General features: G+C 37.3%; 1 protein-coding gene across 2 annotated transcripts in view; it reads right to left on the bottom strand.

The window, feature by feature from the left end:
- The window catches only part of CNTN4 (contactin 4), a 991,759-nt gene that overhangs the window by 950,213 nt on the left and 29,148 nt on the right, over window positions 1-12,398 (bottom strand). Inside the window, exon 1 of one of the 2 annotated variants that reach the window (XM_058437175.1) lies at window positions 3,528-8,619. The exons of the other annotated variant lie outside the window; for it this stretch is intronic. The gene's annotated coding sequence lies outside the window, so the exon portion shown is untranslated. Of the gene's footprint in view, window positions 1-3,527; window positions 8,620-12,398 lie in introns of those variants that run through there. 2 annotated transcript variants of the gene reach the window in all.

The following is a 12,398-nucleotide window of genomic DNA, read 5'->3' as shown; positions in this document are numbered from 1 at the left end:
GGAGGATGTATTCCATTAGTAAGCAATGGTGGCTATTTAAGAAAAAAAAATTTTATTTCAATTTGTGTGTTTTTTCAAATGATATATATATTTTTCAAATTATGTTAGTACATAAATTCTTATTCATTTGTTTCAACCTACCTACCTAATGAATAAAACTACTTATTCATTATGTTGTTCTACTTATTCATACTTATGTTGAGTATTTTCTTTGGCCTAGGGGTGTGATGAAAACATTACAAATATACTAAGGGGACTATAAACCAGGATCTATGCTCTGCCATTTAAAGGAATATTTGTAAACATTGGCTCTCCTGATTCATTAAGCAAACCCAGTACTCAGAAGGCCACATTCTCCCCCATTTGTTAGAGGAAAAAAGATGCACTACCCACGTGCCCTGGAAAAAATCTTTTTCCTGCTTTCCTGAAAATCCACTCCCCATAAAACCATACACATACAAACTGTCTTTGGTTTGGCTACTCTATTAGTCAGAGCTCTCCAGAGAAAGAAAAACCATAGGTGATATATCCAGATAACTAGACGGATAGATAGGCAGATAGAGAGAGAGAGAGAGAGAGAAGAAAATTTATTACAAAGAATTGGCTCATATGATTATGCAGACTGAGAAGTTCCAAAATCTGCCATCTATAAGCTGGAGATCCAGAGAAGAGCTAATGGTGTAATTCCAGTTCAAGTCTGAAGGCCTGATAACCAGGAAATGGTATAAATACCAGTTCCAGGGCAGGAGAGGACCAATGTCCCAGCTCAACCAGCAGGCAGGAAGAGAAAGGGACAAATTCTTAATTCTTCCCCCTTCGGTATTTTTGTTCTATTCATGACCTCAGTGAATTGGATGATGCCCACTCACAATCTGCTTTACTAAATCCATTTATTCTAATGGTGATCTCGACCTAAACACCCAGAAACAATGTTTTATCCAGGCACCCCATGATACAGTCAAGCTGACAGAGAATTAACCATTTCAGCTGCCAAGCATCTGAAACTTCTTCCTGTTTTTAGTTAACCCCACTATAAGAAGACATACTGGGGCTAGGCACAGTAGCTCACACCTGTAATCCCAGCACTTTGGGAGGCCAAGGCAGGTGGATCACTTGAGGTCAGGAGTTCAAGACCAGCCTGGCCAACATGGTGAAACCCCGTCTCTAGTAAAAAATACAAAAATTAGCCAGGCGTGATGGTGGGCACCTGTAGTCCCAGTAACTAGGGAGCTGAGACAGGAGAATCACTTGAACCCGGGAAGTGGAGGTTGCAGTGAGCCGAGATCGTGCCACTGCACTTCAGCCTGGGCAACAGAGCGAGACTCTGTCTCAAAAAAAAAAAAAAAAAGAAGAAGAAGAAGAAGACATATTGGGAGGTGATCACATTCCAGTTAGAAGCTAAAGGAGCCGACTACTTACTTTCCCAGCCTCTTTGCAGCTTGGTTACCAACAGCCGATACATGCTCAGCCAATGAGATGCACTGTCCCTAGGGCTCTGAATTCGGATCCAAAGAAGCAGATATTAAGGAGCAGTGTTTACATAGAGGCAACACAGGCAGTTGCAACACGCAGGTGCAGTAGGAGTGGGGTAGGGTGTTCACAACACTACTCCCTTGCCTGCCTGGCCCGCTTTGGCTTTGTCCTTGCCATCATCCAAGACTGACTGTCCTATCTCCCTTCTGGACTCAAAATTTTTCGAAAAATTCATTTCTTCCTGCTTAAATCATCTGCAGCACTTTTCTGTCACTTGTGAAAAAGCCATGATGTGCATAGCTCCCCAAATGCAATCTTCTTTCTACACAAGGTTCATCAACATTCCAATGTGATAAAGTTACATACAATAACTCACAAACATAACTTAAGCAAGTGAATTACCTGCAGGCAATAAAATTCATTTTGAATAAAGCATCTTTATTCAAAATTATCCCCCAAATTATCATTTACAAGGAACGAAAATATAGACAAGACATCCCGACCTGGAACACCTCATACTTCCAGAGTTAAGAAACAGAGTAAGTGGTTTCTGTCTTCCCTTCACACATTCCCTTTGCCTGCAGTGGCAAGGCAGTACCCATTGCTGACATATCTGGTTAGTTCATTTAGAATAAGACCTAAATCACTTGCATTTTATGGGTAAAGCTGATATAACCTTAAGTAGAGCAATATGAAATGTGCCACTATAAGGTATGAAATTGACATTTCATGTTCCATTTAGATACAGCTAGATGACCTCAGTCTAAAGGAGCCATTTTAAATGAGGGCCAGAGTTTTATTTTTTGACAGATGGGTGCCCTGGCTAGAGAATTTATTTAGCTTATATCTGAACTAAAGTGTGATCTACACGATTATTTTTATTCAATGGCTTTAGATACTGGGAAAATATTTTCCTTCTCCTAGATTCTAATTTGTTATGTCACAAATGTCTTATTTAAGAACTGTGGGGTTTTTTTTGGAGGGGGGTTGTTTGTTTGTTTTGCATTTCAGCAATCATATAAAACTGGATGGCATGCAACCGGTTATTCAAACTAATAATCTCTATATTTTCATCTTTACTTATTGCATGTTGTTGGATAAGAACAGACTTTATAATTAATGACTTTCCACAGTACACTAATACAAAAGTAAACAGAATCAATTCTTTTGAGTGGTATCTGTAATTACAAATAGCATAAACTGTGTGGTCCCTATTTATACAACCGGAATACCCTTGGATTTCTTTTTTTTTTCTTTTTTTCTTTAACCAAGGAAGCAAGCAACGTAACCATTTAATTGTCTAAGATGTATATTCTCAAAACCAATTACCACATCGCTTCTCAAATACAACAACTTTCTGAATATGAAATATGCTTTAAACCAAGCATTACCAGAGACAGCCTGTGCAATTTTGTCAAACGCTCCAAAACACAAACAAACAAGAATGGAAGAATATCACCAATAGATACAAAGAGCCCAAATAATGTAGTATGAAACATTAATTAATTAGTTATTAGTTGGCTATATCACTTGCTAATTGGACAGTTTCTCCTAATAATTCAGTGTATCTTTTAGTAATTTGTTCACAGTCATTAGTGAAAGAAACAACACAAACTAGTATAACAAAAAAGAAATTTAATAGTTTACATAGCAGAATTCTGGGACAACCTGGCTTCAGGTACAGCTTCATCCAAGAGCACAAATGATATAAGGTCTCTCAACTCTGGTCTTCTTTGAATTAACTACATTTTGAAAAAGTCCCTTTCTATAGTATGACAAGATTATGACGAAGAACTTGGGATTACATCCTTACACCTCCACATACAAAAGTAAAGAAAGAAAAGAGCCTCAGAATCAACATCAGCAGATCTGACTAGATTGACCTGGGGTCATGAGCCCATACCCAGATAAGACTTATGGCCAAATGTCTCTGAGAGGCTATGCCTATATCACAAATCCAACCCTACAACCAGGATGAACCAAACACCTCTCAGAAAAAAACAGATCAAACATGGGGAAAGCACATCCCCTAGAGAAAATTAGGAAGTATTTACCAGAAGGGTGATGAAAAATGAACTTAGATGGGTCACTGCTATTTAAGAGCACTAGCTTGGCTCTCTAGTCTCTCCAATTCACTGTAGACCAGGAACCATTTTCCATACCTATGGTAACCCCATTTGTTCCGAACAACAAATGTGCACACAGGTCAGGCAATTAGAGCTACATTTGTGAAGCCAATGAAAGAGGGTATTTTACATCATAAAGTTCCCATAGCACCCCTTCATCTGCACTGACCAGCCCCATTTCCCCACTTTCCCAAACAAAAAGCTGTGCCCCCACACTTTAGCTCCATTACCAGCCTCGGAAATACAACAAATATGTGCTGATTACTCTCACTGTTTCTCTGATGCTTCTTCCTGGTAAAAACAAGTCTAAAGTTCTGTACTACAAAGTTACCATCAAATTCTCTCTGGCTCACATATGCTACCATTGTCTTACATTTCCAATTTTCAAGGCTTAAAAACAATCATTACATCTTACAGAATAGAGATTTACTATCTTAAAGCTGATGTTAAATTGGCCCTATCTTTTTCAGACTTTCAGATAGATAGTACTCATATTTTACATAACACTGCTACGAAAAATAACATTCTGAGGAACATCCCTCTTTCCAAGTACCTGATGTTCATTTCAACCTCATCTCTTCCTGTCGCGAGCTTTTATCCTATGTTCATGCCCTCTCCTCCTCTTTATCTCATCTGGCTTCCTCAAGGTCCACACAGGCCATCTCTAATGCTCTCCTACCTGGCCCTGCCACATCCTTTTCAACGATGGCCCCCAGAATATTTTTATTTTGAGAATTTCACTGCACTTCACTAGATCAGGGTTTCTCAGCCTTGACACTACTGACATTTTCGGCCTGATAACTCTTTGTTGTAAGGGGCTGTGATGGTCAATTTTATCTATCAACTTGACTGGGCCACAGGTTGAGTAGACATTTGGTCAAATGTAATTCTGGGTGTGTCTGTGAGGATATTTTGGATGAGGTTAACATTTGAATCTCCAGACTAAGTAAAGCAGATTGCCCTCCATAATGTGGGAGGTTCTCATCCAATCAATTGGAGATCAAAAGAGGACAAAAAGCTGAGTAAGAGAAAACTCCCGCATGACTCCCACACAAGCTGGGCCATCATATATGTTCTGTTTCTCTGGAGAATTCTGACTAACACAGGGCTCCCCTTGCACTGAGGATGTTCAGCAGTATCCCTGGCCTCTAATCACTAGATGCCAGTGGCATCCCCTTAGTTATCACAACCAAAAATAGGACCAGCCATTGTCAAATAGGCCCTGGAGACCAAGATGCCCCTAGTTGGGAACCACTGCATTAGAGCTTGGCTGGAGACACCATCAAGACAACTGAGGACATAAAACTTTCTTAGAAACCCGAGAAATTTTTAGCAGTGATTACACCATCATTCACAATAATCATGTCTCCCTAAATGAAGGATTCCTCCATGCTCCCTCCTTGTAGCTTTTCCATGCGTCAGACTGGATCCTATCATCCATCAACCTGTCTGCCTCTCTTTGAAAAGCAGTGGTTTTCAGATGCATACTGGGTACAAATTCAAATCACCTAGGAGACTCGCTCAGCACACCAGTGCCCTGGAGATTCTGATTTAATAAACCTCATTGTGGGGACAGAGAATCTTTATTAATAAAAAGTTTCATGGGTGACTCTGATACATAACCTCAATAAGAGAACAATTTCCTTAAAACTGCAGCAAGCACCGAGAGGCAAATGACACAAACGCCTCTAGACACAAGCAAGTCATTTACCTCTTAATGGAGGTCGGTACATTCCCCAACTCCTGACTCCATAGTCTTTTCCAATAAGTGAAGGAGGATCATGAAATGGGCTGTTTTTTTTCAGATTAGGTCAATTTTTTAAAATTTCATCAGTTTTAAAATGATTGCCTTTCATAACAGAGAAATGAGATAAGTCATACAAGAGAAATATAGCTTTTATAAGAGACATACTCAATTTTCATAGGAAAATCATAAGAAAACAATAGAGCTTTAAATCTAATTCTGGAAAATGACTCTTAATAAATCAAAAGATTGTTAAAGGACCTAGCCAGTGATAAATTAGAAAAAGGAAAATAATCTTAAATTAAATAATTCATGAACTCAGGCACACAAGTAATTTCCTAACAACAATTCAAGTTGCAAGACATATATTTATTTCGCTATGTTAGAATATAAATTTCTCTTCCTCAAGGGCTTTCATTTGTCCAGTTTAAAATTCTACAGCAAATCAGTAAATATTAAGGATAATGTTACTACCTAAAATTTTCCTCAAAATAAAATCTATGTATAGCTAGGAAAAACAGAAATCAGAGACTCATTTCAAAAAAGAAACGCTTTCAAAAAGCTTTGTAGAAACTTTGACCTATACTCTTTTGAGAATAGATTGACATTGGAATGTGCAATTTGCGCCTTATCACTATTTGCAAAATACCATCATTATCTTATTCTAGTCCTCTGCTAGCAACAGTCATAAAAGGCATCTCCATGGATTTTATTGCCCCTCATGGAGACGCATTTTATGACTCCACCTGAAGAAACAATGACACTTAAGAAATCTTAAGAATGCTAAATGATGAGTTAATGGGTGCAGCACATCAACATGGCACATGCATACATATGTAACAAACCTGCACATTGTGCACATGTACCCGAAAACTTAAAGTATAATAATAATAAAATAAAATAAAATAAAATAAAATAAAATAAAATAAAATAAAATAAAATAAATAATTACTTGGGAAAAGAGACTTTAAGAAAATGCCCTTCGATTCTAAACAACTATAATATAAAGAAGATAGTCCAGGTCACTTTATCTTCCTCTAAGAAGAAAATGAAGTAACTAAAGCTAGAAATAATTACAGATAGGAGGGAGTGAACCCATTAAGTGTTGAAGTTCCAACCAACCCTTAGTTGCTTCCTCCTCCCTCTTCTCAACTCCTCCTATCCAACCTACTACTGATTGCTCTGGTGTCCTAATATCAAGTCCTTCATTTTTGTCCCTCTGCAAGTCTCATACTTCTTCCTTATTTCTTTGTTTCATTATCTTTGTTTCTGTAAAACCATCCAAGAACCAACTTCTCGTTGACATTCTCTCTGGCAGCCTGTCCCAATTGTTGGGAAGCTGTTTGGCCAACTGTTCTTTGATTCGCTGTCACTTTTTCAAAATCTACATCTTATTTCCCCTATAGTTTCTGGACAGAGGGACAGTCTACAAAAACAGAGAAATAGGCCCTGTCATCCACAATGAGGATCCATCAGAAGTTTTAAATAAGAGACTTTAAGACAGTCATCTTATTAGAGAAAACCCCATTCATTGTGAAAATATAAATATGAGTGAGAAAATGGCAGAATGTTTAAAACATTCCTGCACAACGGAAAAATGATGACAATCTTGGATGCTGGCCAATCACAAACACTCTCTATCCCTGTCCAGAGAGTACAGCATGATCACTATCCTCATCACAATGGCAAATTGTAATGAAACCTCTGAGGATATTAGAGAGAAAGACCTTGCTTTCTGGATTGTCAAAACAATTATAATAAAACAGTTGCTCACCTTCATTTGAGGAATATAACACATTATCTCTCCTCTTCACAGCAAACCTGTTTCTGGATATCTGCTATTGGATAACAAACTACGAGGAAACCTAGTGACTTATTACTGTGGATTATTGCCCCTCATGTTTCTGTGAGTGGTCTTGGCTCAGCTGGGCAGTTGTCCCTTGGCATCGCTCATGCCATTTCAGTCAGATGGCACTTCAGACTGAAATGAACTAATGGTTCGGTTGGGTGGGGATGTCCAAGGTAATTTACATGTCTGGCACATTAGCTGGGAGAGCTAGAATAGCAGCTGGCTGGCCAGGAATTGATCTTTCTCCACGTGGTTAGCTTGGGCTTCCTCACAGCATAATGATCAGACTTCTTACATGGCAGTAGCTTCCCCTAGAGTGAAGATGCCAAGAAAATAAGGTGGACACTGCAAGGCTCCTTATGAATTGGCCACAGAAGTTATGCAGGATCTCCCCTACTGCATCTGCTGGTTATACAAGAACAACACAGAATCGGCATGAGAAATATGAACACATAGGGTATGAACTTCCAGAAGCTCTTTGGGCTATCTTAGCTAACACAATGCCCACTAGGTAAATTGGGAGATGTACTGTTGCTCTCAGATTATAAATAAGAAAAGAGCTCACTGATTCTAGATCTGAGATCCAAGACCTAGAAAGTGTCTGAACTGGGACAGGAATCTGAGTATTCAGATGATAAGTTAACTGTTTGGCTGGTATCAAGCAGGTGGTAAACTTAAAATGGATTATATTTAAAAAACGAACTGGGGTTTTCATCCAAGTGTTAGTTTCATCTGCAATTAATTAGTCATCCATAGAGTGGACATTTTACATGAGTTTGCTGTCTCAAGTGAATCACATCTTTTGCTGAGAGCAATCAATTTTCCTTTAGGAACACTGCTCCATCATGCTGGATTTGTGACACCCCACTTTACCCTAGCTAACAGCAACACGAGTTCAAGTATTCTCTCTCATCTGAATCTTACTGCTACTAGAAGTATATTTATTCTAATGGAAATGGCCAAGAAAGACTATCAAAGAAGTGTTGCCACTGAGACTCATTCTTTCCCCCAATTATCCCCTGGGCCTGATACTCCATCACCTGATACCCTTCGTATTAATTCCCTTCATGTTGATGTAAGACTGAGTCTATGGGCAGCAGATCAGAGACACTGAATACGAGGAGGATAACTAGTTATTGTGCACACCAGATTTGGTGCCTAATTCGACTTAGTTGAAATATAACTCTACCACTTTCTTACTAGGTGTATGTATCCTTAGGCAAGTTTTCTTAACTTCTCTGAAACTCTTCCTCATCTGTAAAACAAAATTAATACTATCACCTTCTTCAAAGAGTTGCAAAGATTAAATGAGATAATACAAGTAAAGTACCATGTCTGGCTTGGAATAAACACAATGCATGTCAGCTATTATATTTAATATTAGAGGTCCATAATCCCTTATCTGCAGTTCTAATATGCAAAATGCTCTGAAAAACCAAACACATTGTCAGCCCAACCAGACCTCAGCTGAAAAAGATGCTCTTTAAGATCTTTTTTTTTTTTTTTTTCTTGAGACGGAGTCTCGCTCTGTCGCCCAGGCCACTGCAAGCTCCGCCTCCCGGGTTCACGCCATTCTCCTGCCTCAGCCTCTCCGAGTAGCTGGGACTACAGGCGCCTGCCACCACGCCTGGCTGATTTTTTTTTGTATTTTTGGTACAGACGGGGTTTCACCGTGGTCTCGATCTCCTGACCTCGTGATCCACCCGCCTCGGCCTCCCAAAGTGCTGGGATTACAAGCGTGAGCCACCGCGCCCGGCCTGCTCTTTATGATCTTTATCCCATTCAAGCACTAAGAAATGTCAACATGCTTGGCCATTGCCCAAGATTCTATTAGAATGTCACATAGCACACAGCACTAGTAGCATACTACCGTTCTAAAATCTAAAATTCTAAACTACATTTGACTGCAAGGGCTTCAGGTAAGAGACTATAGATATGTAACTTATTATTATTCAAAAAATCTGTTTATTCAAAAAATAGACACCACACAATTCTCTCTAGGGTGATCCCACAAACTTCGACTATGTATTAAAACACAGAAATTACACTAGAGCCAGTTTCAATAACAAATAAACATTTTATACTTAACTAATACTGCTTATATAGGCAAATTGTGCCAAAGGAACAAATTTACATATAACTTGATAAGCTGCAAATATCCTACTTCTAGTTAAGGCATGTAATTAGAACTGCATCTTCTGGCTTTTTAATTTAGAGGGTACTTAAGAATTCTATTTTATTACCTGAATTAAATACCATATATGGTATTTAATTATGCTCTTTATGATCTTTATCCCATTATGGAAACACATAAATAAATGTGTTTCCTCAACATGTAGTGAGTGTCCTATTAATGGAAACTTTAACAAACTAGCTAGATTTTGGTTTTGCAGGACTCTTAGATCTATGGATTAAGATGTGTCTATAATACTTGATGTATTTTAGAGAATAATTATCCAAAATATACTTCATGGAACATGGAGGAACTGCAGACTAACATTTTCTATGGTCAAATATTTGGGAAATGCTTCATTTTTTCTTTCATAATATATTAACACGTTAAAGGCCAAATAAACTATTTAGGAAAAGAAAATAAAACAAAATTTCACAAACTTTATAAAGCTAACATTTCCTGAGCTTTCATTAATTTCATTAATTTCATAATTAAATGCCATTTATGGTATTTAATTCAGGTAATTTGACCATAGAAAATGTTAGTCTGTAGTTCCTCCATAGTTAAACCAAATGAACTATGTAACCATGAAAACTGGATCCTCAAACTGCTAGGATTCCTTAGTGCTTGAAGTGTTTTATACTTGTAGGTTTCTCACAGGTTTGCTGTTCACTCATATTGTATCCTCTTACTCTCAGTGAATCAGATAAAACAAAGGTTGATATTAGAATCCCATCTTGGGACTGCTGCCCCTGCTTATAGTGTCAGTTCTGGCCCTCAATGGTTCAGAGCTCCAGAAAAGCAGACTAAACCACTGTGGCATCTTTCTTTAGGGTTAAATTTTAACTTCAGAAGAAAAATCCTGAGACTCTGTTTTTAAAATAAAAAAGTTGAGGATAAAAATGTGCAAACCCCCATACAATAAAAATAAGAATTATAATTCAAATGAGAATAACATATGGACAAAGCCACATTAATTACGATAATGAAGAAAGTTATGACGTGCTCTATCACTTTACCCTAGTTATTTACATCTTTTAAAATAATTTCTTAAGATGTATTCCAATTCACAGTGGAAATAGTTTTGGGTGCAAGCAACTGATAATATGTAAAATTTACTTATAATGCCAGTTTTGAAAACCTTCATTTAAGGAAACATGTCTATCTGCCACAAATGCAATATTCATTAACAAAGCCACCAATACAAGTGTGTTTGAAAGGATCTATCTGTTAATATAACCATTTATATATACTATGTAATTTTATGCACAATCTGGTTAAGTAGGTAGGTAAATGAAGGAAACTGAGTTACAGGAAAGCCAGAAAGGTTGTTCAAGGTCATGAAGTTAACTGCCAAGCAGATGATGCAAAAAAAATTGTTAAAAACAATCTAACTTTAATAACAGGGTGAAGAGCTTCTCTCCAAAGTCTCCAGCATATTTTTGGTTTTCATGAATTTTTCAGAGAGTATCTGTTTTTAAGTAAGTAGCAACATACTCAGGGAAAATAAGGCCTGTTACAAGAAATTAAAGTCAAATTCTATAAACATGCCCTCTTTACATGTATGCTAAAGGAAATTTAATGCCATCAACACTTGATTATTTCCTAGAATGAAAGAGAATCCAAAATAGCATATCTAAAACAACTTTATCTATCCCTGCACCATGCAAAACTACTGGTTCTCACAAGTTCACTAAGGAAGCCAACAGTTATTTTGTTTCTCATTACAAATAGCTGCACCCAATGCCCATGGAAAGTCTCTGCACATGATGTGCGCTTTTTTTTTTTTTTTTTTTTTTTTGCAGGTTTGGACAAGCATTTGCAATGTTCTGTGGGATCTTAATGGTATCACAAGAAGGCTTTCCTAGTATCAAAAAATAATAACAAATGAAAAATGTTAAAGCTCAGGAAATGTTAGCTTCATAAAGTTTGTGAAATTTTGTTTTATTTTCTTTTCCTAAATAGTTTATTTGGCCTTTAACATGTTAATATATTATGAAAGAAAAAATGAAGCATTTCCCAAATATTTGACCATAGAAAATGTTAGTCTGTAGTTCCTCCATGTTCCATGAAGTATATTTTGGATAATTATTCTCTAAGATACATCTAATATTACAGACACATCTTAATCCATAGATCTACGAGTCCTGTAAAACCAATAGCTAGTTTGTTAAAGTTTCCATTGATAGGACACTCACTACCTGTTGAGGAAACGCATTTATTTATGAATAATTTCATTCAGTTGGCTCTTTATGGTTTTCTGTAATATGTCTTAGATCTCACCCCTGTGCAAATGCAAAGCAGATCTAAGTCATCTTTCACTTGAAATTGTTTCATGTAAATGAAGACACCTATTACATCCCCTTGCACTGAATTTACACCACCATAAGCTAAACATCCTAAGTTCTTCTTGAGACATGGTATGGGATACCATCATCATCCAAACTGGCTTCTTCATGATACCAGCTTGTTTGACAAAATCTGTCTTAGTGTAGATCACAGTCTTCAGATTGTGATCACATCTCAGTGCAGGATTAATATTGACCAGGTTTCCCCTGGATCCAAGCCCTGGCTCTGACATTCACTACCTTTAAGACCTTGACAAGTTACTTACCTTTCTAAGCCTCACCCTATTCATCAGTAAAACAGTAATGATAATTCTTCCTATGGTGAGGTTTCTGTAAACATTAAATTTAAAATATTGAACCTGCTGCATAATAAGTATTCAATAAATATTAGCTAGTATCAATATGTCCATTTTGGAAATATGTGTTTTCTTCTGGCCAGTTTAAAAAAGTAGAATTCACCAAGTGCTCAACAGTGACTGATTGGCTCAGGGTTGCAATCAGCAGGTTAATGGAACAATGAGAAAAGAAACTGGCAGACAGTTAAAAATAAGCCACAAATTATGTGCAAGCAGATAAAGCCCTGACTGTATAATCATTACCAACCAGGCTCTATCTTTTCTTCCCATGTAGTAACATGTCACTTTCTTTAAAAGTTTCAGTGAAACACTGCAAAAGCCTGCAATTT

This window comes from Hylobates moloch, unplaced genomic scaffold, assembly GCF_009828535.3.
Source record: "Hylobates moloch isolate HMO894 unplaced genomic scaffold, HMol_V3 SCAFFOLD_4, whole genome shotgun sequence".
Taxonomy (NCBI): Eukaryota; Metazoa; Chordata; class Mammalia; order Primates; family Hylobatidae; genus Hylobates; species Hylobates moloch.
Note: the sequence above shows the minus strand (reverse complement) of the source record. Positions and strands in the feature narration are given on the sequence as shown.